This window comes from Bos grunniens, chromosome X, assembly GCF_055505025.1.
Source record: "Bos grunniens cultivar Pamir isolate PY7600 chromosome X, Bosgru_T2T1.0, whole genome shotgun sequence".
NCBI classification, from domain to species: domain Eukaryota; kingdom Metazoa; phylum Chordata; class Mammalia; order Artiodactyla; family Bovidae; genus Bos; species Bos grunniens.
Window position 1 is genome coordinate 98,910,860 of NC_141194.1, and position 27,879 is coordinate 98,938,738.

Here is a 27,879-nt window from a genome sequence, read left to right on the forward strand (position 1 = left end):
AAAAAGAATATATGTGTATAACTGAATCACTTTGCTGTGCAGTAGAGATTGACACAACATTGTAAATCAACTATACTTCAGTAAAAGCAATTCACTGTAATGACAATATGAGACAAATGGCTTCAGAAAGTTTGGGGTGACTTCTACAATTCTGCTCTGTGATTTTCAATGAAGGATACAGAGTATCACCCAGAGGGTTGAGAAGGTCCTTTTGGCTAAATGCCTTCCCTGATAAGCACACAGGATAATCTATGTATCAAACTTAACAGGGATAAGAAAGAAAAATGCATATGCTTTTATAGAAACACCAGATCATTTAAGTGTGAGAAAAAAGTTTAATGGAAAAAAATTAACAGAAGTTCTAACATTTTATTGCTCAAAAGTGAAATTTATGCATGGCATTATGTTTTTTCATGTTAATAAATATCTCTTTTTAAAGTACTGGAAGTGTGTTAAGACTAATACATTTTTTGCTTATTATCATTATGATAGAGTATCAATTCTCATCTATTCAATAAGTATTATTATCAATTATGTACTGAGAATCTGTTGTGTTCAGGGTACTGGTCAGGGAGAGATATGATGATGTAAGCTTCAGTGCCTAAAAGCTGGAGTTCTTAGACTACACTGGAGGTGAAGTTATATAAGTAAATAACTATAATAATGTAACAAGTGCTAAAATGGAATGTTGCACTAAGTTGTTTCAAAACACAGAGGAAATAAATTATTTTCTCAGGAAGAATTAGGAAATTTCACAAAAGAAGGTATTTGAGTTGGAGCTTAAATAATGAATAAGATATTTTGCCTAGAGAGAAAAGGGGAAAGGTTGCCTAAGCAAGATACTATCACATAAAATAAAAATCACAGAAGTCTGAAAAAAAATAAGATAAAGAAGGAAGGGTGAAAATTTGACTAAAGTGTTGGAAATCTCTGGTTGCAACTATTGAAGAGTTTTAGTAATCAGTGGAACCCAAAGCTTACTAATTATAGTAAAAAAAAAAAAGTCTTCTGAGAGCTTTGTAATACATATTGCCTCATGTTAACATTCCCCCAAATCTTAACCCATTTTAGAATCTACTCTGGGCTTCCCAGGTGGCCCTAGTGGTAAAGAACCTGCTAACCAATGCAGGAGACGTCAGAGAAGTGGATTCAATCTCTGGGCCGGGAAGAGCCTCTGGAGGAGGGCATGGCAGTTGATTCCAGTAGTCTTGCCTTGGGAATCCCATGGACAAAGGAGCCTGGAGAGCTATGGTCCATAGAGTCAGACATGACTGAAGTGACTTAGCAGCAGCAGGATCCACTCTAAGTCCAAAAGTGAAAAGTGAGTGTTAGTCACTCAGTTGTGTCTGACTCTTTGCAACCCCATGGACTATATCTCGGCAGGCTCCTCTGTCCATGGAATTCTCCAGGCAAGAATACTGGAATAGGTAGCCATTCCCTTCTCCAGGGGATTTTCCCAACCCATGGATCAAACCCAGATCTCCTGCATCGCAGACAGATTCTTTGTTCAAATGGTAAGTCCAAAAATTGCATCTAAATATAATCAGCTCAGAAAATGCCAACTATCATATTCCAATCACAGCAACCTTCTTTGTGAAGTACTATTACTATCTCTATTTTATTTTTGTAAGTCTTATCTTTTTTTTTTAACTGAAGTATAGCTGATTTACAAAAATTATATTAGATTCAGGTATACAGCAGAGACATTCAATATTTTTATGGATTATACTCCATTTAACATTATTACAGAATAGCAGCTGTAGTTCTCTGTGCTGTACCATATATCCTTGCTGCTTATTTATGTCATACATAGTATTTTGTATCTTATAATCCCATACCCTTGATTTGTTCCTTCCCCTTTCCCTCTCCCCACTGGTGTCCACCAGTTTGTTATCTATGTCTGCAAGTCTATTTCTGTTTTGTTATATACATTTGTTTATTTTTTATTATTATACATATAAGTGATAACACAGAGTATTTTTGTCTCTGTGTGTGACTTATCAATAAGCATAACACCCTCTAGGTCCATCTGTATTGTTGTAAATGACAGAATTTCATTCCTTTTAATGGCTGAATAATATTCCATTATACATGTACCACATCTTCTTTATCCATTCATCTGTTGATTGGCACTTAGATTGCTTCCATATCTCGGCTAACATAATACCTAAATAATAGTGCTATGAACATTGAGGTACATGTAATTGGTACACGAGAAGGATATGAACTTTGGGGTACCAGAGGGCAGACTGTTGTGGGTGAAATTGTGTCTCTCAAAAATGTTCAAGTTCTAATGCCAAGTACCTATGAATGTAATTTTATTTAGAAATAGAGCCTAGGTGAGAAAACCATGGCGCTGTTTAATTGTAAATAGATTGATATAAGTTTGGACCAATACGTGATGTGTACAATTTTAGTATGTAGGATTTTTGTGCTTTAAAAAAGTTCAAAAAACAAACAAAAGAGGAATAAAGCCTTTGCAGATATAATTAACATGAGGTCATACTGGACTAGAGAAAGCCTTGTCTACTTAAAATGACTTGTAAACTTAAAAGAAGAGGGGAATTTGGATACAGCCAGATAAGGAAGAAAAATGGCCATGAGAAGATAAAGGCAGAGATTGGAATTATGTTTCCCTAAACCAAGGAATACCAAAGATTGTGAAGGGTTAGCGTAACTGTGGAAGGGTCCTCCACTAGAGAGAAATATGGTCTTGGCAAAATCTTGATATTTTATTTCAAAGCTCCAGCACTATTAGAGGATATAATTTGTTTTAAACCACCCAATATGTGGTACTTTGTTACAGTAGTGCTAAGAAACTAGAACAGTTCATATCCCTTACTGAAAAAGCTTCAATGATTTCCCATTATTCTCAAGATGAAGGCAAAAACCTTTAGCAATTTTTGTCAGATTCTGCATTTTTACTTTGTCTGCCTGAGTTTGACCCTGCCTACCTCTCCAACTTCATCTCACACAACTGTCTCCTTAATTTCCCACACTCTGGACACACTAGCCTTTCCAATGGTCAGATGAACCATGGCTAGCTCAGTGATTATGTCTTATTGTTATCCCTCTCATGGCACTTTCACAGATATGAATTTACATTTTTAATGTGATCTTACAATTAACATTTTTTTTGTTTTGTTTCACTACTAGATGGTAAGCTGCATAAAGGCTGAGGATCATGCCTGTTTTTGCTCACAACTGGTATTCCAGTGCCTAGCATAATGTCTAGTTTATTGTAGAATTTTAGTACATTTTTATTAAATAATTTACTAGATGAATGAATAATAAGGCATTTTCCATAGTGCAATGGTTTTAAAGAGGTCACTGCATCTATCAATTATGACATCATTGGTGACCTTAGAAATATCAGTTTAAATAGGACTGATTACATTCAGTTCAGTTCAGAGGCTCAATCGTGTCTGACCCTTTGAGACCCCATGAACTGCAACACACCAGGCCTCCCTGTCCATCACCAACTCCCGGAGTTCACTCAAACTCATGTCCATCGAGTTGGTGATGCCATCCAGCCATCTCATCTTCTGTCGTCCCCTTCCCCTCCTTCCCCCAATCCCTCCCAGCATCAGAGTCTTTTCCAATGAGTCAACTCTTTACATGAGGTGGCCAAAGTACTGGAGTTTCAGCTTTAGCATCATTCCTTCCAAAGAACACCTAGGACTGATCTCCTTTAGAATGGACTGGTTGGATCTCCTTGCAGTCCAAGAGACTCTCAAGAGTCTTCACCGACACCACAGTTCAAAAGCATCAATTCTTTGGCACTCAGCTTTCTTCACAGTCCAACTCTCACATCCATACATGAGTACTGGAAAAACCATAGCCTTGACTAGACGGACCTTTGTTGGCAAAGTAATGTCTCTGCTTTTTAATATGCTATTTAGATTGGGGGAAAAATGGAAATTAAGGACATATGTATATAATTAATTTTAACCATATTGAAAGAACCATGAAAAGAGGTCAGTAAGTTGAGGAGGTCAAAGTCTAACAGAAGCAGGTCAAAAGCTAACAGAGTTTTTCCAAGAGAATGCAGTGGTCATAGCAAATACCCTCTTCCAACAACAAAGAGAAGACTCTACAAATAGACATCACCAGATGGTCAATACCAAAATCAGATTTATCATATTCTTTGCAGCCAAATATGGAGAAGTTACATACAGTCAGCAAAAATGAGACTGGGAGCTGACTGTGGCTCAGAGCATGAACTCCATATTGCCAAATTCAGACATAAATTGAAGAAAGTAGAAAAGACCACTGGACCATTCAGGTATGACCTAAATCAAATCCCTTACAATTATACAGTGGAAGAAGGAAATAGATTCAAAGGATTAGATCTGACAGAGTGCCTGAAGAACTTTGGACGGAGGTTTGTGACATTGTAAAGGAGGCAATGATCAAGATCATCCCCAAGAAAAAGAAATGGAAAAAGGCAAAGGGTTGTCTGATGAGACATTACAAAGAGTTGAGAAAATAAGAGAAGTGAAAGGCAAAGGAGAAAAGGAAAGGTATACCCATTTGAATGCAGAGTTCCAAAGAATAGCAAGGAGAGATAAGAAAGCCTTCCTCGATGATCAATGCAAAGAAATAGAGGAAAACAATAGAATGGCAAAGACTAGAGATCTCATCAAGAAAGTTAGAGATACCAATGGAACATTTCATGCAAAGATGAGCACAATAAAAGATAGAAATGGTATGGACCTAACAGAAGTAAAATATATTAAGAAGCGGTGGCAAGAATACACAGAAGAACTGTACAAAAAAGATCTTCATGAAACAGATAACCATGATGGTGTGCGCATTCACCTAGAGCCAGACATCATGGAATTCAAAGTCAAGTGGGCCTTAGGAAGCATCACTGCAAACAAAGCTGGTGGAGGTGATGGAATTCCATTTGTGCTATTTCAAATCCTAAAAGATAATGCTGTTAAAGTGCCACACTCAATATGCCATCAAATCTGGAAAACTTAGCAGTGGCCACAGGACTGGAAAAGGTCAGTTTTCATTCCAATCCCAAATAGAGGCAATGCCAAAAATGCTCAAACTACTGCGCAATTGCACTCATCTCACACACTAGCAAAGTAATGTTCAAAATTCTCCACATCAGACTTCAACAGTACAAGAAGCATGAACTTCCAGATATTTAAGCTGAATTTAGAAAAGGAAGAGGAACCAGAAGTTGCCATCATCTGCTGGATCATCGAAAAAGCAAGAGTTCCAAAAAAAACATCTACTTCTGCTTTATTGACCACGCCAAATCCTTTGACTGTGTGAATCACAACAAACTGGAAAATTCTGAAAGAAATGGGAATACCAGACCATCTTACCTGCCTCCTGAGAAATCTGTATGCAAGTCAAGAAGCAACAGTTAGAACTGGACATAGAACAAAAAGCCTGTTCCAAATCAGGAAAGGATTACATCAAGGCTGAATATTGTTACCCTGCTTATTTAACTTATATGCAGAGTAGAGCATGGGGAATGCCAGGCTGGATGAAGCACAAGCTGGAATCAAGATTTCTGGGAGAAATATCAGTAACCTCAGATACACAGATGGCACCACCCTTATTGGCAGAAAGCAAAGAAGAACTAAAGAACCTCTTCATGTAAGTGAAAGAGGAGAGGGAGAAAGTTGGCTTAAAACTCAGCATTCAGAAAACTAAGGTTATGGCATCCAGTCCCATCACTTCATGACAAATAAATGGGAAAACAATTAAAACGGTGAGAGACTTTATTATTTTGGCCTTAAAATCACTGCATATGGTGACCTCAGCCATGAAATTAAGACGTTTGTTCCTTGGAAGGAAATCTATGACCAACCTAGATACCATATTAAAAAAGCAGATACATTAATTTACCAACAAAGGTCCATCTAATCAAAGCTATGGTTTTTCCAGTAGTCATTTATGGATATGAGAGTTGGAGTATAAAGAAAGCTAAGTGCCAAAACTGTGGTATTGGAAAGATGCTTGAGAGTCCCTTGGACTGAAAGGAGATCAAACCAGTCCATCTTAAAGGAAATTAGTCCTGAATATTCATTGGAAGGACTGATGCTGAAGCTAAAACTCCAATACTTTGACCACCTGCTGCAAAGAACTGACTCATTGAAAAAGACCCTGATGGTGGGAAAGATTGAAGGCAGGAGGAGATAGGGGACAACAGAGGACGAGATGGTTGGATGGCATCACTGATGTGATGGACATGAGTTTGAGTTGGCGCCTGGAGTTGGTGATGCACAGGGAAGCCTGATGTGCTGCAGTCCATGGGGTTGCAAAGAGTCGGACATGACAGAGCGACTGAACTGAGCTTAAGTTGAGGAGAATGTAGCATCTATGTATGAATGGAGACTGGTTCCTAGAATAAGCAGAAGGAACCAATAAGGAGGGCACATGAATGGTAGAAGAAAGGAATAATCCAGAAGCAGTAGGAAGATAGGAATAAAGACCACAAATAAAAGAAATTTTACAACGAAGGGAACCTTATCCTCCAGCACACAAGCAGGAATTAAAAACAGGTGCATAACACTCATTCTACAGGGCCACCATCACCCTGATACCAAAAACAGACAAAGACAACACACAAAAAGAAAACTGCAGGCCAATATCACTGATGAACAAAGATGCAAAAATACTCAACAAAATTTTAGCAAACAGAATTCAGCAACACATCAGAAAGCTCATACACCATGATCAAGTTGGGTTTATTCCAAAATTCAAAGATTCTTCCATTTATGCAAATCAATCTATGTGATACATTATAATAACAAATTGAAAGACAACCACATGATCATCTCAATAGATGCAGAAAAAGCCTCTGACAAAATTCAGCACCCATTTATGATTAAAATTCTTCAAAAAATGGGCATAGAAGTAACCTCCCTCAACATAGTAAAGGCCATATATGATAAGCTTACAGCACACATTACTCTAAATGGTGAAAAATGGAAAGCATCCCCCCCCCCAAGATCAGGAACAAGAAGGTGTACTTTCACCACTGTTATTCAACATAGCTCTGGAAGTTCTAGCTACAGCAATCAGAGAAGAAAAAGAAATAAAAAGAATCCAGATCAGAAAAGAAGTAAAGCTCTCACTGTTTGCAGATGACATGATACTGTACACAGAAAACCCTAAAGATAGTATCAGAAAGTTACTAGAGCTAATCAGTGAATTTAGCAAAGTTGCAGGATACAAAATCAATACACAGAAACCACTTGCATTTCTATATACTGACAATGAAAAATCAGAAAGAGAAATTAATGAATCAATCCCATTCACCATTGCAACAAAAAGAATTAAATATCTAGGAACCAACTTACCTAAGGGGACAAAAGAACTGTATGTACACAGAAAATTATAAGACTAATGAAAGAAATCAAAGCCGACATAAACAGATGGAGAGATATTCTGTGTTCCTGGGTAGGAAGAATCAATATTGTGAAAATGACCATATTCCCAAATGCAATCTACAGATTTAATGTGATCCTTTGGCATTTTCCACAGAAATAAAACAAAAAATTTCACAATTCATATGGAAACACAAAAGACCCCGAACAGCCAAAGCAGTCTTGAGAAAGAAAAATGGAGCTAGAGGAATCAACCTTCCTGACTTCAGATTATACTACAAAGCTACAGTCATCAAGACAGTATGGTACTGGTACAAAAGCAGAAATATAGACCAATGGAACAAGATAGAAAGCCCAGAGATAAACCCATGCACCTAGGGGTACCTTATTTTTGACAAAGGAGGCAAGAAGATACAATGAGACAAAGAGAGCCTTTTCAATAAATAATACTGGGGAAACTGGACAGCTACATGTAAAAGAATGAAATTAAAACACTTCCTAACACCATACACAAAGATAAACTCAAAAAGGATTAAAGACCTGAATGTAAGACCAGAAACTATAAATCTCTTAGAGGAAAACATAGGCAGAACACTCGATGACATAAATCAACACAAAATCCTCTATGACCCACGTCCTAGAGTAAGGGAAATAAAAACAAAATAAATAAGTGTAACCTGATTAAACTTAAAAGCTTTTGCACAGCAAAGAAAACTATAAGCAAGGTGAAAAGACAACCCTCAGAATGGGAGAAAATAATAGCAAATTAAACAATGGACAAAGGATTAACTTCAAACATATACAAGCAGCTCATACAACTCAATGCCAGAAAAAGAAACAACTCAATCAAAAGTGGGAAAATGACTTAAACAGACATTTCTCCAAAGAAGACATGCAGATGGCTAACAAACACATGAAAAGATGCTCAGCATCACTCATTATTAGAGAAATGCAAATCAAAACTACAGTGAGATATCACCTCACACCAGTCAGAATGGCCATCATCAAAAAGCCTACAAACAATAAATGCTGGAGAGGGTGTGGAGAAAAGGGAATGCTCTTGCACTATTTGTGGGAATGTAAATTGATACAGCCACTATGGAAGACGGTATGGAGACTCCTTAAAAAACTAAATAAAACCACCATATGACCCAGCAATCTCACTCCTAGGCATATACCCTGAGGAAACCAAAATTGAAAAAGACACATGAATCCCATTGTTCATTGCAGAATTATTTACAATAGCTAGAACATGGAAGCAACCTAGATGTCCATAGACAGAGGAATGGATAAAGAAGTTTTGGTACATATACACAATGGAACTCATCCATAAAAGGAAACACATTTGAGTCAGTTCTGATGAGGTGGATGAACCTATAACCTATTATACAGAGTGAATGAGTCAGAAAGAGAAAGGTAAATATCAGATTCTAACGCATATATAAGGAGTCTAGACAAATGGTACTGAATAATTGATTTTCATGGCAGCAGTGGAGAAACAGACATAGAGAATAGACTTATCGACATGGGGAGAGGGGAGGAGAGGATGAGAGGTATGGAAAGAATTACATGGAAACTTACATTCAGTTCAATTAAGTCGCTCAGTCGTGTCCGACTCTTTGCGACCCCATGAATCGCAGCACGCCAGGCCTTCCTGCCAATCACCAACTCTTAGAGTTCACTCAAACTCACGTCCATCGAGTCGGTGATGCCATCCAGCCATCCTTTCCTCTGTCGTCCCCTTCTCCTCCTGCCCCCAATCCCTCCCAGCATCAGAGTTTTTTCCAATGAGTCAACTCTTCGCATGAGGTGGCCAAAGTATTGGAGTTTCAGCTTTAGCATCATTCCTTCCAAAGGACACACAGGACTGATCTCCTTTAGAATGGACTGGTTGGATCTCCTTGCTCTCCAAGGGGCTCACAAGAGTCTTCTCCAACACCACAGTTCAAAAGCATCAATTCTTTGGTGCTCAGCTTTCTTCACAGTCCAACTCTCACATCCATACATGAGTACTGGAAAAACCATAGCCTTGACTAGACGGACCTTTGTTGGCAAAGGTCTCTGCTTTTGAATATGCTATCTAGGTTGGTCATAACTTTTCTTCCAAGGAGTAAGTGTCTTTTAATTTCATGGCCGCAATCACAATCTGCAGTGATTTTGGAGCCCAGAAAAATAAAGTCTGACACTGTTTCCACTGTTTCCCCATCTATTTCCCATGAAGTGATAGGGCCAGATGCCATGATATTAGTTTTCTGAATGTTTAGCTTTAAGCCAGCGTTTTCACTCTCCTGTTTCACTTTCAAGAGGTTTTTTAGTTCCTCTTCACTTTCTGCCATAGGGGTGGTGTCATCTGCATATCTGAGGTTATTGATATTTCTCCTGGAAATCTTGATTCTTACATTAAAATGGATAGCCAATGGGAATTTGCTTTATGGCTCAGGAAACTCAAACATGGGCTCTGTATCAACCTAAAGTGATGGGATGGAGAAGCAGATGGGAGGGAGGTTCAAAAGGGAGGAGATATATGTACACCTATGACTGATTCATGTTGAGATTTGACAGAAAACAACATTTTGTAAAGCAATTATCCTTCAATAAAAAATAAATTTAAAAAAGACAGGTGCATAAATACATACATATACACATAGAGGTAGGAGAGAGGCATGTTGACAAAATTGATCACTTACAGTCTCATTTTCCTTTCACAAAATAGATGCTAGCTCACTAGCTCTGGAGAGGAGTTATGCAATTTTCCTTAGTAACTCTTTAACAATTCTTTAGCAAGAGATAGAAAAGCAAATGTTAGTGTTAATTTAGGATTAGAGAGTGGTAGGGCAGGTGGGATAGAAAGACAAAGTACTAAATATATCTACTTTGAGTTTATATTTGTATTAATATAATTGTCATAAATATAATTATCATATATATCATATAATTGCTAAAGTAATTGCCCAAGGGCTCCCATATGATATATTTTACATTCTGACATTATTGTATATGATTGATTTTCAAAATATTCTGAACACTGGGTAACCCTAAGAGAATGACTGCCACCCAAGTTTGTGTTTTTCTAGACATCTTCCATTAAAATATATCAACCAAAAAATCAAATAAAACCTCAAATAAGTCAAACCTTTAGAATAGCTAGAAGACAGAGAATACTCTGAACTTCAAATTACTTGAAAATAGAAAAATGTTTAGTCAGCAAACCTCTCTCAAGCTCCTACTGAAAGTCTTTTCAGAGAGTAAGGGGAGTCTTGAAAAATTATATTAAACAGAGAAAAGCAGTGCTAGACTCACTCCCAGAATAAGAAAGCCCACCAAAAGTGTGAAACTTCTCAAAATATAGTAGGTAGGCAAAGTAACTGACCTTGGAATTGTGTAGGACTCGTATCTCAGCCGGAGAAGGCAATGGCAACCCATTCCAGTACTTTTGCCTGGAAAATCCCATGAACGGAGGAGCCTGGTAGGCTGCAGTCCATGGGATCGCTAGAGTTGGACACGACTGAGCGACTTCACTTTCACTTTTTACTTTTCACTTTCATGCATTGGAGAAGGAAATGGCAACCCACTCCAGTGTTCTTGCCTGGAGAATCCCAGGGACGGGGAAGCCTGATGGGCTGCTGTCTATGGGGTCGCACAGAGTCAGACACGACTGAAGCGACTTAGCAGCAGCAGCAGCAGCATATCTCAGCAGGCCTTACCTCTGGGAATAAAGAGATTAAAAGAAAAGGGAAGGTGCTCTTATAAGACAGGACATTAAAGGGGAGAAAATAGAAGGGGAAAATCTTGAAAACAAAACAAGCAAATAATTATAGAACACAACTTATTCCCTCATCACTGTCACCACCACCACCAACAAAAGATCAAATCTATTTACCAAAGAATTTACACTTGCTGTACAGGGCTTCCCAGGCGGCTTGATGGTAATTAATCTACCTGCTGATGCAGGAGACACAGGAGACGTGAGTTCAATCACTGGGTCAGGAAGCTTCCCTGGAGAAGGAAATGGCAACCCACTCCAGTATTCTTGCCTGGAAAAATCCATGTATAGAGGAGCCTGGTAGGCTACAGCACACAGGTTGGCAAAGAGTTGGACACAACAGAACAACTGAGCATGCATGCACACATGCATACTTAAAGAGAGGGACACTTTTGAATTAAAAATCTTATAAACCACCCTAGACATCCACCCCTGCCTATAAAATGAATATGTGAAATCTATTTGCATCTATAAAAAATTTATTGTAATAATAAACAAGAAACTGAGTCAAAACATTTCAGGTGCTAACCCTGCTTCCTCCAACTAAAAAGTAAAAGGAATTTATCTAAAAATACTTCAGACTAGACTGAATTAAATATCCTCAATCACTTGGAGAAATGAAAATGCACCTGGAATCTAAATTCAAAAGCTGCAAATAGAAATGGATAAGCAATAGGAAGAAATGAAATTATGGTTGAACTCATGAAAGAAATCAAAGAGAAGGACAAAATCTCAGAAATCAAGACTATATTTCAAGCTATTGTGCTCAAAGCATTCTGAATGTCCAGTAATATGGTGTTTAAAAGTAAATAAATAAAGGCTATCTATTTAATAGAAACTACGTGGCCCCTAGATATAACATAGCAGGAAAATGTTTTCAGTCTGCTCTCTGAAGACTTAGTGATTACTCAGTGTGATATAAAAGGTTCCAAAAAATGAAGTGAAGACAGGTTGTCAGGTACTTTAGACCCCTATGCAGCAGTCCAAATACATCACTCCTGTTTTTATCTACTTTACAGATGGGTTCATTCTGAGAATTTTTTAATAGAGAAATGTTTTCAAAGCAAGAAGAACATTAAATATCACTGAAAGGTTTTCATGATATATTGACACAAAACAGGATGTAAAACAGTATGTATTTGCTCTCTGTCTGACTTTGACCAGGTATTTGACCTCTCTTTTCCTCACAGTCATTATTTGAGAATGGAGTTAATAATTGTATTTATCTTTTAGTATTATTTTGAAGATTAAACTATCTAATTAGCACCTGGAATTTAACAAGTGCTCTATAACAGAAAAGTTTCTCAAAGAAATATATCAAATGCATACAGTAATTAACTCAAATTATGAGATTGCACATAATTACTTCCTCCATTGGCTTATCTCAATTTTATTATTTTTTCCTACAGTGGTCACAACAAAGGCATAATAGATGTTGTAGAAAGGAATAAAGACACCTCCATGAGCAGGCAGCACTGTCTATGCTGTACAATGACAATGATTGTCTCTATGGTTTTTGTTACCATCAATAGAACTCATCACTGAATGGAACTGTTTCTTTGCCTGGTAAACTTGAAAATAGCAACTTCCTCTGTGATTGAAATGAACAAAAAATGTCCTGCTACACTGAATGATCATGTTTCACAGTTGTGTTTGAGAGTTTGTTGGGACTCTCTTTCAGTTCAGTTCAGTTCAGTTGCTCAGTCGTGTCCGACTCTTTGTGACCCCATGAATCGCAGCATGCCAGGCCTCCCTGTCCATCACCAACTCCCGGAGTTCACTCAGACCCATGTCCATCGAATCAGTGATGCCATCTAGCCATCTCATCCTCTGTCGTCCCCTTCTCCTCTGGCCCCCAATCCCTCCCAGCATCAGAGTCTTTTCCAATGAGTCAACACTTCACAGGAGGTGGCCAAAGTACTGGAGTTTCAGCTTTAGCATGATTCCTTCAAAAGAAATCCCAGGGCTGATCTCCTTCAGCATGGACTGGTTGGATCTCCTTGCAGTCCAAGGGACTCTCAAGAGTCTTCTCCAACACCACAGTTCAAAAGCATCAATTCTTCGGTGCTCAGCCTTCTTCACAGTCCAACTCTCACATCCATACATGACCACAGGAAAAACCAAAACCATAGCCTTAACTAGACAAACATTTGTCGGCAAAGTTATGTCTCTGCTTTTCAATATGCTATCTAGGTTGGCCATAACTTTTCTTCCAAGGAGTAAGTGTCTTTTAATTTCATGGCTGCAATCACCATCTGCAGTGATTTTGGAGCCCAAAAAAATGAAGTCTGACAGCCCAAAAAAGTGAAGTCTGACACTGTTTCCACTGTTTCCCCATCTGTTTCCCATGAAGTGATGGGACCAGATGCCATGATCTTCGTTTTCTGAATGTTAAGCTTTAAGCCAACTTTTTCACTCTCCATTTTCACTTTCATCAAGAGGCTTTTTAGTTCCTCTTCACTTTCTGCCATAGGGTGTCATCTGCATGTCTGAGGTTATTGATATTTCTCCCAGCAATCTTGATTCCAGCTTGTGCTTCTTCCAGCCCAGCATTTCTCATGATGTACTCTGCATATAAGTTAAATAAGCAGGGTGACAATATACAGCCTTGACGTACTCCTTTTCCTATTTGGAACCAGTTTTTTGTCCCTTGTCCAGTTCTAACTCTTGCTTCCTGACCTGCATACAGATTTCTCAAGAGACAGGTCACTCTTTACCCCACAGTCAATCAATAATGACTTCACAGTGTAACATTAAACGTCTGTATGTAAAGTACTGTGACAGCATTTTTTATAGCTTAACTGAGTCAAGGATCTTATTATTATTGAAATAGATCACATGGTTATGGAAAAAAAGAATGTCCCCCTTCAAATGTTCAATATTTTCATGACTTTTTTTTTATTTTTATGACTCTTTTAGCTCTCATTTTCTATCTTTTCCATCTGTATATTGAAATTCAGTTTAACCCACTTCTACGCTCTCAATTCTCTTGCACAAGGCTGCTGGCAAAAGAAACCACATTTATTTCATTCATGGTTGCTGCATAATTATATGGTAAGAAATAGGTAAACAGGCATACAAACTAGGTTAATTTCTAAACCCAGAAACATTTTTAATGTTTTTTTTCCCCCTAGGTGTAGACTTCTAGATTGAAAGATTTTTTTTTATTTTATTACTTTAGACATATTGCTTCACTATCATCTCACTTTCATTGTTTCTGATGAGTGATCTTCTGTAATTTTTATCTTTTATCCTCTCTACATAATGTGCCCCCCCCAAGCTAATTAATTTTTTTTTGTCACTTATTTGCAGTAGTTTGATTATGATATGCCTTGATATAGTTTCTTACAATGAGGTAATGATAGTTTCTCCAGTATCCAACTGTTTGTCAGGTGCTGTTTCTACATTATGGGAGGGAGGAAGTGATAAGAAGGCATGGAGGCAGGCAGTATTCTTGCCAAATCAGAAGTCCATCCTTTCTACTGATGACTCTTGACCCTTGGATGTTGACTCAGTGCTAACATTGTACTGGTTGTTCATAGGCTTATTGTAAAAATTAAATTGGTTAATACATGTGGAGTGTTTAAAAGGCCCTCTTATTGATACTGCAAAATTTATTTTCTATGTAGAATAGACATTATCTTGAATGACAGCTTATTCATTTTACCTTGATACTATAGAAGACCTCCAACATTTTGCTGTTAGATCAGATCAGTCGCTCAGTCATGTCCGACTCTTTGCGACCCCATGAATCCCAGCATGCCAGGCCTCCCTGTCCATCACCAACTCCCGGAGTTCACTCAGACCCACACCCATCGAATCAGTGATGCCATCCAGCCATCTCATCCTCTGTCGTCCCCTTCTCCTCCGTCCCCCAATCCCTCCCAGCATCAGAGTCTTTTCCAATGAGTCAACACTTCGCATGAGGTGGCCAAAGTACTGGAGTTTCAACTTTAGCATTATTCCTTCCAAAGAAATCCCAGGGCTGATCTCCTTCAGCATGGACTGGTTGGATCTCCTTGCAGTCCAAGGGACTCTCAAGAGTCTTCTCCAACACCACAGTTCAAAAGCATCAATCCTTCGGCACTCAGCCTTCTTCACAGTCCGACTCTCACATCCATACATGACCACAGGAAAAACCATAGCCTTGACTAGATGAACCTTTGTTGGCAAAGTAATGTCTCTGCTTTTGAATATACTATCTAGGTTGGTCATAACTTTCCTTCCAAGAAGTAAGCGTCTTTTAATTTCATGGCTGCAATCACCATCTCTAGTGATTTTGGAGCCCCCAAAAATAAAGTCTGACACTGTTTCCACTGTTTCCCCATCTATTTCCCATGAAGTGATGGGACCAGATGCCATGATCTTCGTTTTCTGAATGTTGAGCTTTAAGCCAACTTTTTCACTCTCCACTTTCACTTTCATCAAGAGGCTTTTTAGTTCCTCTTCACTATATGGTTTCTGCCAAACTCTTTTTCTTCTCAAATATCAAGGTTATGCTAAGTGTAGGCACCCTGAAGCAAGAGAGTGTAGGTATTCTAGCAAAACCAAAGAGGCTAGTGTGGATGGTGGATGGTAAGCTTAGAGCACTGTGGAAGGAAATTAGCCCGCACAGGTAGTTCTGGGGCTATAGATATTATGGTTCACTCATAAAGCATATAAAGCCATATTCAGGAGATTGGTTTTTACACTGAAGTAAGAAATCATTGGAAGATTTCAAAAGTGAAGAGACATGATACGATTTATGATATTTTAAATAATTACTCTGACTACTCTGTGAAGAAAATAGTATATGAGGAGCAAGAATGAAAGCATAAAACCTTTTCGGAGCTGTTGAAGATATTGAACTGTTAGGTCTTAATTGTTTGGTCTGTGGTGTTGGTATTGAGAAAAATAAGTGGTCAGGGTCTTGATATGCTTTGAAGATAGAGCCAATGGGATTTGCTACTGGATTAAATATGAAGTGTGATGAAAAGAGAGGAGTCGGGATGACTACAAAATTGTTTGTTTTTAAATCTCACCAGTTGAACAAATGGAATATAATTTACTATGATAAGGAAGAGGGAGAGACAGTCATGTAATAAGGTGTTATACTGAGATGCTTACAAGACAACCAAGTGAAAATATCTCATAAGAATTTGGCTGCATAAGTCTGGACATCAGGGGCACAAAGAAGGAAAATTTGGTAAAATAGAAGAATTAAGAGAGGAGTCTCAGAACCAGATGAAAAAACTGTTCAAGAAGAAGGGAGTGTCAAACTATACTGCCAGGCTGATATTACAAGATAAATATTATAAGAATTAGGAAATAACCATTGCATTTGTCAAAATATAGCTCATTGGTGACCCTAGAATAGGTGAATAGGATGGTGAAAGCCTGATTGAAATAGAGAGAAAATGAGACTTCATAGTACACTGCATAAAATCAAATGCATTACACATCCCCAAAGTAACTCTAAAGATTAATAGAACAAATTAAGCTGCCCATAACTCATTTCCATTACAAGAAGACAAAAAATACTACAAATAACAGATTATGAAGCTAAAAAGAATGGTATGAATTAGAAATGTGTCAGACACCACCTTAGCTAAGAGTGGTAGTATTAGGGATAAATTAAGAGCTTGGGATAAAAATATACACACTGCTATATATAAAATAGATAGCTAATAAAGACCTACTTTACAGCAAAAGGAGCTCTACTCAATATATTGTAATAACCTATAATAGAAAAGAGTCTAAAAAAGAATAGATACATTTATACATATGTATAACTGAACCACTTTGCTGAAACTAGCAGAACATTATAAATCAACTACATTTCGATACAAATTAAAAAAAAACGTTGAAGAATATAAGAAAAAGAATAAATGAAGGTTAAAAAAAAGAGTAGTATTATTGCCAACATTGCATAACATGGAGTTTGTCATTACGAATCATCAGAAAACCTGAAACCAAGCAAATTTTACAAAATAGCTGGCCTATATTCTTTAAATATATTAAGGTGAATAAAAATTAAGTGAGACTGAAGAACTATTCCAGATTAAAGAAGATTAAAAGACATAACTAAATGCAATGCATGATCCAGATTTGGATCTTGAATGGAAAAAACAATCAATAAAAGATATTAGTCAGTCAATTGGCAATATTTGCATTAGAAAATAATGTTTCATAAAGTTTAACTTAATTTTTCTGATGATTGTATTGTAGTTATGTAAGAGAATGTCTTTGTTCCCAGGAAATGCACACTGAAATATGTTTGGATAAAAGAACATAGTGTTGATAACTTACTCTTAAGAGGTTGTTTGGGAAAAATATGTATTTATGCATATGCATATAATTTTTTTTTTTAGTCACTAAGTCGTGTCCATCTCTTTTGCAACCCCATGACTGTAGCTCACCAGGCTCCTCTGTCCGTGGAATTTCCTAGGCAAGAATACTGGAGTGGGTTACCATTTCCTTCTCCAGGGAATCTTCCTGACTCAGAGATCAAACCTGGGTCTCCTGCATTGGCACGTGAATTCTTTACCACTGAGCCACCTGGGAAGCCCCGTGTTCATATATATTATGTGTTTAAAAAGAATGATAAAGCAAATGTGGCAAAATGGTAGCAACTGGTGAATCTGGGTAAGGGTAGAATAGACAAAGGGCTTCTTTGTACTCATCTTGCAATTTTCTGGTAAGTTTTATATCAGCATAAAAAGTTAAAATGGGAAGAGAGGAAGTAAAGATAGCAAGTATTGGCAAATTAAGAATTTGCTGTGAGGAGGAGCAGACAAAGGGGGCATTTACTGAAGGGGAATATGACATCAAATGAGACTTTAAAAAATAGTAATAGGTAGAATAATAATACTGAAATAGCCCTTACCAAGCCCCAAGTATAGTTCTAAGTGCTTCACATATCTGATTCATTTAATTCACACACACCCACACCCCCACACACAGAGATGTATATTAATAAGGAAACAGAGGCACAGAGCAGTGAAATAACTTGCTGAAGGCCATACTGCAGTATGTGGTAGCAACTGGATATTGCAGAATGTTTGTATGCTGATGAGAATGATCCAAAGAAAGAAATAAGAGACAAGGCCATCAGCTGAGAGTTAAGGATGAGAAAAGAGATATTAGAGGTTTGAAAAGAGAAAGCATAAAGTGTGGTTTAATCTTCATGGAGGGTGGAAGAGTGAACTGACCAGCAAAACGTAGTAAGATTGCAAAGCAGCTCTAATGGCTGACTTGAGGCTTTATATATATATATATATAATTGAAAATGAGATGAACTGTCATGGTTGTAATTTTCTCCAGCCATGTTCAGTCACTGGTTTAGCACAGAGTAGATACAAAATTATGGGTTTTTTTCCCCACATGATGGTAGAGGGATAAGGAAACAAGGGATTTGAGAGTATGAGCAAAGGATTTGGAATATTTAAATAGAATTTAAATAGGATAAGAAGGAAAATGAGGATTTGATGGTGAGAGGTTTTGAAAAGATAATAGGATACATACATTTTGGGCCCTAGAAAGATACAACACTCGTTATTATTGAAGAACTAATGGGAATAAGTTGGAAAGATAGAAGATAGTGGTTAGAGATGTAGATATGTGAATTTGAGATTATGGAGGCATTGCTGTTGTTGTTGTTTGGTAGCCAAGTTGTGTCTGACTCTTTTGTGACTCCTGGACCACTCCAGTACTCTTTCCTGGAAAATCCCATGGACGGAGGAGGCTGGTGGGCTGCAGTCCATGGGGTCACTAAGAGTCAGACACGACTGAGCGACTTCACTTTCACTTTTCACTTTCATGCATTGGAAAAGGAAATGGCAACCCACTCCAGTGTTCTTGCCTGGAGAATCCCAGGGAGGGGGGAGCCTGGTGGGCTGCCATCTATGGGGTCGCACAGAGTTGGACACGACTGAAGTGACTTAGCAGTAGCAGTAGCAGGACTGTAACTCACCAGGCTCCTTTGTCCATGGAATTTTCCAGGCAAGAATACTAGAGTGGGTTGTCATTTCCTTCTCCAGGGGATCTTCCTGACCCAGGGCTCTAACCCTGGTGTCTTGCTTAGCAGGAAGATTCTTTACTACTGTGACACCTGGGAAACCCGTGGAGGCATTGTAGTTAGTGGTAATGACAAGATCTAGGGTTATATATCCATGGGACTTGACAGCTGAAGTAGGTTACAAGACAAGCTAATTGGAGGAAAGATAAGAAATAGGGAAGCCATGATATTAGAAGGATCATCCATGTGTATATTGAAATCACTGAGAATATGAGTCAAAACTAAGTACTCATTCTTTTGGTAATTAATTCATTTATTCACTTAGTAAATCATCACTGAATAGTTTTTAATACATTAGGCACATTACCAGGTGCTAGCAATACAGTGAAGAAAAAAAAGGTCCAGTTCTCTAAGGAGCTTATATTTTTGTTGGAAAAATAATAAATATGTAATGTGAGGTAATGATAATGCTGTGAAGAAAAAATCTAGAATAAATGGATATTTTAATAGATATGGTAGCTCACACGGTGAAGAATCTGCCAGTGCAGGAGATGCTGGTTCAATCCCTGGGTTGGGAAAATCCCCTGGAGAAGGGAATGGCTACCCACTCAAGTATTCTTGCCTAGGAAATCCCATTGACAGAGGATCCTGGCAGGCTATAGTCCATGGGGTCACAAAGAGTTGGACACAACTTAGAGACTAACATTTTCATTTTTACTTTAATAGGTATAAGCATGGATTAATACACTATTTTAGATGGGATTTGTGTCAAAGAGCAAGGCATGCAAAAATCAGTGAAAATGCCTTTAGGCAGAGGGAAAAACAAGTAAAATGATCACAGAGGTGAGAATGAGCTTGACCTAGTCAAGGCTACTGTAACTAGAGTAAAGCAAGCAAGTAGTAGAGCACTAGGAGACAGTGTTGGAAAGAAAGATAGGGCACAGCTATTTGGAAATTTTGACCAGGACAATCGTAATCTGAGTAATGCTTTTTAAAAAAGATTTACTTTTGTTGCTGTGTGAACAGTTTAAGGATGGCACAAGTAGAAACAGATAGATTGTTTATTTTGGAGGCCATTTCTATAGTCTGGGTGAGGGATGATGAGGAGGAGGATGTTGATGATGTTTTACCACATTATTTTAAGTTAGTTCAAAAATATTTAGTATCTAATGTAGGAAAATAAAAGACCAAATCTGTTAAGTGGAGAGCTGCCTTATCTGAAAAAATGTGTCAAAAGTACTGGGGTCACCAGTTTTACTGTTAAAATCCAAATCTATATAAATTCTTCATGCAAAAATTGAGGTTGTGACATTGTACATGGAGCAGTAATCAAGACCATCCCGAAGGAAAAGAAATGCAAAAAGGCAAAATGGTTGTCTGACGAGGCCTTACAAAGAGCTGAGATAAGAAGAGAAGCTGAAAGCAAAGGAGAAAAGGAAAGATATACCCATTTGAATGCAGATTTCCAAAGAATAGCAAGGAGAGATAAGAAAGCCTTCCTCAGTGATCAACGCAAAGAAATAGAGGAAAACAATAGAATGGCAAAGACTAGAGATCTCTTCAAGAAAATTAGAATAACAAGGGAACATTTCATGCAAAGATGAGCACAATAAAGGAGAGAAATGGTATGGACTTAACAGAAGTAAAATATATTAAGAAGAGGTGGCAAGAATACACAGAAGAACTATATAAAAAATATCTTCATAAACCAGATAACCATGATGGTGGGCTCATTCACCTAGAGCTATATATCCTGGAATGCAAAGTCAAGTGGGCCTTAGGAAGCATCACTACAAAAAAGCTAGTGGAGATTATGGAATTCCAGTTGCGCTATTTCAAATCCTAAATGATAATGCTGTGAAAGTGCTGCACGCAATATGCCAGCAAATCTGGAAAACTGAGCAGTGGTCACAGGACTGGAAAAGGTCAGTTTTCATTGCAATCCCAAATACAGGTAATGTCAAAGAATGTTCAAACTACTGCACAATTGCACTCATCTCACACGCTAGCAAAGTAATGCTCAAAATTCCCCAAGCCAGGTTTCAACAGTACATGAAATGTGAACTTCCAGATGTTCAGGTTGCATTTAGAAAAGGCAGATGAACCAGAGATCAAATGGCCAACATGTGTTGGACTGTAGAAAAAGCAAGAGAGTTCCAGAAAATTTCTGCTTTACTGACTATGCCAAAGTTTTGACTGTGTGAATCACAACAAACTGTGGAAAATTCTGAAAGAGATAGGGATACCAGACCACCTTACCTGCCTCCTGAGGAATCTGTATGCAGGACAAGAAGTAACAGTTAGAACTAGACATGGAACAATGGACTTGTTCCAAATCGGGAAAGGAGTATGTCAAGGCTGTATATTGTTACCCTGCTTATTTAACTTATATGCAGAGTACAGCATGGGAAATTCCAGGCTGGATGAAGCACAAGCTGGAATCAAGATTTCCAGGAGAAATATTAATAACTTCAGAAACACAGATGACACCACCCTTAAGGCAGAAAGCGAAGAAGAACTAAAGAACCTCTTAATGGAAGTGAAAGAGAGTGAAAAATTTGGCTTAAAAAAAAAAAAAGACTAAGATCATGGCATCCAGTACCATCACTTCATGGCAAATAGATGGGGAAACGAAACAGTGAGAGATTGCTTTTTTGGGCTCCAAAATCATTGCAGATGGTGATTGCAGCCATGAAATTAAAAGACGCTTGCTCCTTGGAAGAAAAACTATGACCAACCTAGATAGCATATTAAAAAGCAGAGACATTACTTTGCCAACAAAAGTCAAGGCTATGGTTTTTCCAGTAGTCATGTATGGGTGTGAGAGTTGGACTATTAATAAAGTTGAGCACTGAAGAATTGATGCTTTTGAACTGTGGTTTTGGGGAAGACTCTTGAGAGTCCCTTGGTCAGCAAGGGGATCTAACCAGTCCATCCTAAAGGAAATCAATCCTGAATATTCTTTGTAAGGACTGATGCTGAAGCTGAAACTTCAATACTTTGGCCACCTGATGCAAATAACTGACTCACTGGAAAACACCCTGATGCTGGGAAAGACTGAAGGTGAGAAGAGAAGGGGACGACAGAGGATGAGATGTTTGGATGACATCACTGACACGATGGACAGGTGTTTGACTCTGGGAGTTGGTAATGGACATGGAAGCCTGGTGTGCTGCAGCCCATGGGGTCACATAGAGTCGGACACAACTGAGCGACTCAACTGAACTGAAAAGCTGTAGAGTGAGAAGTCTAAAATAAATAATAACATTGGCTAAGCTAATAATGGGATCACATAGGTAATCTCTGCCATATTAAGAGGGACATACCAGGGGAGTTGGAAGTTTCTTATCACACTGTCTTGAAAGAATAATTGTATCATATTTTTAAAATCTTGAAGTGCTATATAAATGTTAATATGTTTTGTCCTTATCTTGTTAACTGAAGTATAGTTGATTTAAACTGTAGTTTCAGGTATATATGGAGAAGGAAATAGCAACCCACTCCAGTATCCTTGCCTGGTAAATCTCATGTACAGAAGAGCCTGGTGGGCTGCAGTCCATGGGGTCGCAAAGAGTCATGCACGACTGAGCGACTAAGGTATACAGCAAAGTGACTCAGCAAAGTGATTCAGCTATGCATGTGTGTGTGTGTGTGTGTGTGTGTGTGTATACACAGATTATTTTCCATTATAGATTGTTACAAGACATTCAATATAGTTCCATGTGCTGAATAGTAGGTCTTTGTTGTTTATCTATTTTCTAATATATATAGTTGTATCTGTTCATCAGAAACTCATAATTTATTCCCCTCCATCCCCATTTGGTAAGGATAAGTTTATTTTCTATATCTGTGAGTTGATTTCTGTTTCATAAATAAGTTCATTTGTATCATTTTTTGAAGATTTGATATATAAGTGGTATCATATGATACTTGTATTTTTCTGATATCACTATGATGATTTCTAGATTCATTCATGTTGCTGCAAATGATATTATTTCATTCTTAATATGCATGAGTCATATTCCATTGTGTATATATACACCATATCTTCTTTATCCATTCATCTGTCAATGGATATTTAGGCTGCTTCCATGTCATGGCTATTGTAAATAGTGCTCCTATGAACAATGAGGTGCATATATCTTTTTGAATTAGCGTTTTCATCTTTTCTGAATATATGCACAGGAGTGGGGTTACTCAATCATGTGGTCACTCTATTTTTAGTTTTTTAAGGAACCTCCATACTGATCTCCATAGTAGTTTCATCAATTTACATTCCCACCAGCAGTATAGGGGGTTTCCCTCTTCTCCACACCCTCTACAGCATTTATTATTTGTAGATTTTTTGATGCTGACCATTCCGACCAGTGTGAGGTGATACCTCACTGTAGTTTTGATTTGCATTTCTCGAATATTTAGTGATGTTCAGACACATTTTCATGTGTCTAAAGGCCATCTGTATGTTTGTTTTTTTGAAGAAATATCGATTTAGGTCTCGTGCCCAGTTTTCAATTAGGTTGTTTGTTTGTTTGTTTTTTGATATTGAGCTATTAAAGCTGTTTGTATATTTTAGAAATTAAACCCTTATTTTTCACATCATTTGCAAATATTTTCTCTCATTCTATGTTATTTTTTGTTTATGGTTTCCTTTACTGTGCAAAAGCTTTTAATTTTAATTAGTTTTTTTATTTTTGCTTTTATTTCTATTACTCTAGGAGATGGATTTAAAAAATATTGCTGCAATTTATATCAGAGTGTTCTGCCTATGTTTTCCTCTAGGAGTTTTATAGTATCTGGTTTTACATTTAGGTCTTTAATTCATTTTGAGTTTATTTTTATTTGTGGTGTTAGAGAATGCTCTAATTTCATTCTTTTATGTAGGTGTGCTAAGTTGCTTTAGTTGTGTCTGATTCTTTGCAACCCTATGGACTTCAGCCTGCCAGGCTCCACTGTCTGTGGGATTCTCAAGGCAAGAATATTGCAGTGAGGTGCCATGCCCTTCTCCAAGGAATCTTCCCAACTCAGGGATTGAACCCCACATCTCTTATGTCTCCTGCATTGACAGGCAGGTTCTTTACCACTAGCACCACCTAGAAAGCCCTCTTTTACATAAAGCTGTCCCGTTTTCCCAGCAGTACTTATTGAAGAGACAATCTCTCCTTCATTGTATATTGTTGCCTCCTTTGTCACAGATTAATTGACAATAAATACATGAGTTTATATCTGAAAGCTTGAAATGAAAAAGGAGAAACTGGAATTAAATGTACTACTGTCTCAAGCAGCAGAAAATGGCTATTCTACAGATCTATGCATCTGTTTTTGTGCCAGTATGACATTGTTTGGATTACTGTAGCTTTGTTGTGTAGTCTGAAGTCAAGGAAGATAATTCCTCTAGCTCCATTTCTTTCTCGAGACTGTTTTGTCTGTTGCAGGGTTTCTCGTGTTCCCACACAAATTTAAAATTTTTTTCTAGCTCTGTGAAAAATGTTCTTGGTAATTTGATAGGGATTGCATTGAATCTATAGATTGCCTTGGGTCTTATGGTCGTTTTAACAGTATTATGATTTTTCCAAGCCAAGAACACGGTGCAGCTTTCCATCTATTTGTGTCTTCAGTTACTTTCATCAACATCTTACAGTTTTCAAAGTACAAGTCTTTTGCCTCTTTATTCCTACATATTTTACTCTTTTTGATTTTATGGTAAATGGGATTGTCTCTTAAATTCTCTTTCTGTAGTTTTGGTGTTAGTATACAGAAATGCAACAGATTTTTGTGTGTCAATTTTCCATCCTGAAAATTTACCGAAGTCATTAATGAGCTCTAATAATTTTCTGGTGGTGTCCTTAGGATTTCCTTTACATAGTATCATATCATCTGCAAATAGTTTTCTTCCTCTCCAATGTGGACTCCTTTTATGTCATTATTTGTTAAGATTCTGATTTGGAAGGAGAAAAGTTCATTTCTGATAAATAAATACAACAATATGATTTTTCTGTCTTTGGATTTTCTGGTATTAGATAAGGACAGTGTTGGATAAAGAGTGTAATTGTTCCAATGGACAAATTCTTGGAAAAGTATAACTTACCAAAACTGAACCAGGAAGAAATAGAAAATATTAACAGGTCCATCACAAACAAGGAAATAAAAACTGTAATCAGAAATCTTCCAACAAACAAAAGCCCAGGACCAGATGGCTTCACAGCTGAATTCTACCTATAATTTAGAGAAGAGGTAACACCTATCCTACTCAAGCCCTTCCAGAAAATTGCAGAGGAAGGTAAATTTCCAAACTCATTCAATGAGGCCACCATAACCCTAATGCCAAAACCAGACTACGATGCCAAAAAAAAAAAAACAAAGGCCAATATCACTGATGAACATAGATGCAAAAATCCTCAACAAAATTCTAGCAAACAGAATCCAACAACATATTAAAAAGATCATATACTAATGCATATATATGGAATTTAGAAAGATGGTAACAATAACCCTGTGTACAAGATAGCAAAAGAGACACTGATGTATAGATCAGTCTTATGGACTCTGTGGGAGAGGGAGAGGGTGGGGAGATTTGGGAGAATAGCTGTGAAACATGTATAATATCATGTCTGAAACAAGTCACCAGTCCAGGTTCGATGCACGATACTGGGTGCTTGGGGCAGGTGCACTGGGACGACCCAGAGGGAGGGTATAGGGAGGGAGGAGGGAGGAGGGTTCAGGATGGGGAACACAGGTATACCTGTGGCGGATTCATTTCGATATTTGGCAAAACTAATACAATATTGTAAAGTTTAAAAATAAAATAAAATTTAAAAAAAAAAGATCATACATCATGACCAAGTAGGCTTTATCCCAGAGATTCAAGGATTCTTCAATATTCACAAATCAATCAATCTGATACACCACATTAACAAATTGAAAGATAAAAACCATATGATTATCTTAATAGATGCAGAGAAATCCTTTGACAAAATTCAACATTTATGATAAAATCTCTCTAGAAAGCAGGCATAGAAGGAACATACCTCAACATAATAAAAAACATATGTGATAAACCCACAGCAAACATTATCCTTAATGGTGAAAAATTGAAAGCATTTACCCTAAAGTCAGGAACAAGACAAGGGTGCCCACTCTCACCACTACTATTCATCATAGTTTTAGTCACAGCAATCAGAAAAGAAAAAAGAAATAAGGGGAATCCAGATTGGAAAAGAAGAAGTAAAACTCTCACTGTTTGCAGATGACATGATCCTGTACATAGAAAATCCTAAAGACACCACTAGAAAATTACTAGAGCTAATCAATGAATATAGTAAAGTTACAGGATATAAAATTAACACACATAAATCCCTTGCATTCCTATGCACTAACAATGAGAAAACAGAAAGAGAAATTAAGGAAACAATTCCATTCACCATTGCAACAAAAAGAATGAAACATTTAGGAATAAATCTACCTAAAGAAACATGAGTTATATATAGAAAACTATAAAACACTGATGAAAGAAATCAAAGATGACACAAACAGATGGATAAATATACCATGTTCTTGGATCAGAAGAATCAATATAGTGAAAATGAGTATACTACCCAAAGCAATCTATGGATTCAAGGCAATCCCTATCAAGTTACCAACAGTATTTTTCACAGAACCAGAACAAATAATTTCACAATTTGTATGGATATACAAAAAACATCCAATAGTCAAATCAATCTTGAGAAAGAAGACTGGAACTGGAGGAATCAACCTACCTGACTTCAGACTATACTACAAAGCTACAGTCATCAAGACAGTATGGTACTGGCACAAAGACAGAAATATAGACCAATGGAACAAAATAGAAAGCCCAGAGATAAATCCACGCACCTATGGACACCTTATCTTTGACAAAGGAGGCAAGGATATACAATGGAGAATAGACAAACTCTTTAACAAGTGGTGCTGGGAAAACTGGTCAACCATTTGTAAAAGAATTAAACTAGAACACTTTCTAACACCATACACAAAAATAAGTTCAAAATGTATTAATGATCTAAATATAAGACCAGAAGCCATAAAACTCCTAGAGAAAAACATAGGCAAAACTCTCTCTGACGTAAATCACAGCAGGATCCTCTATTACCCACCACCCAGCGTAATGGAAATAAAAGCAAAAATAAGCAAATGGGACCTAATTAAACTTTAAAGCTTTTGCACAACGAAGGAAACTATAAGCAAGGTAAAAAGGCAGCCTTCAGAATAGGAGAAAATAATAGCAAACGAAGCAACTGACAAAGAATTAAACTCAAAAATATACAAGTAACTCCTGCAGCTCAATTCCAGAAAAATAAACAACCCAATCAAAAAATGGGCAGAAGAAGTAAACAGACATTTCTCCAAAGAAGACATACAGATGGCTAACAAACAGATGAAAAGATGCTCAACATCACTCATTATCAGAGTAATGCAAATCAAAACCACAATGAGGTACCATCTCATGCTGGTCAGAATGGCTGCTGTCAAAAAATCTATGAAGAATACATGTTGGAGAGGGTGCCAAAAAAAGTTAACCCTCTTACACTGTTGGTGGGAATGCAAACTAGTACAGCGACTATGGAGAACAGTGTGGAGATTCCTTAAAGAACTGGAAATAGAACTGTCATACGACCCAGCAATCCCACTGCTGGGCATACACACCAAGGAAACCAGAATTGAAAGAGACATGTGTACCCCAATGTTCATTGCAGCACTGTTTATGATGGCCAGGACACGGAAGCAACCTA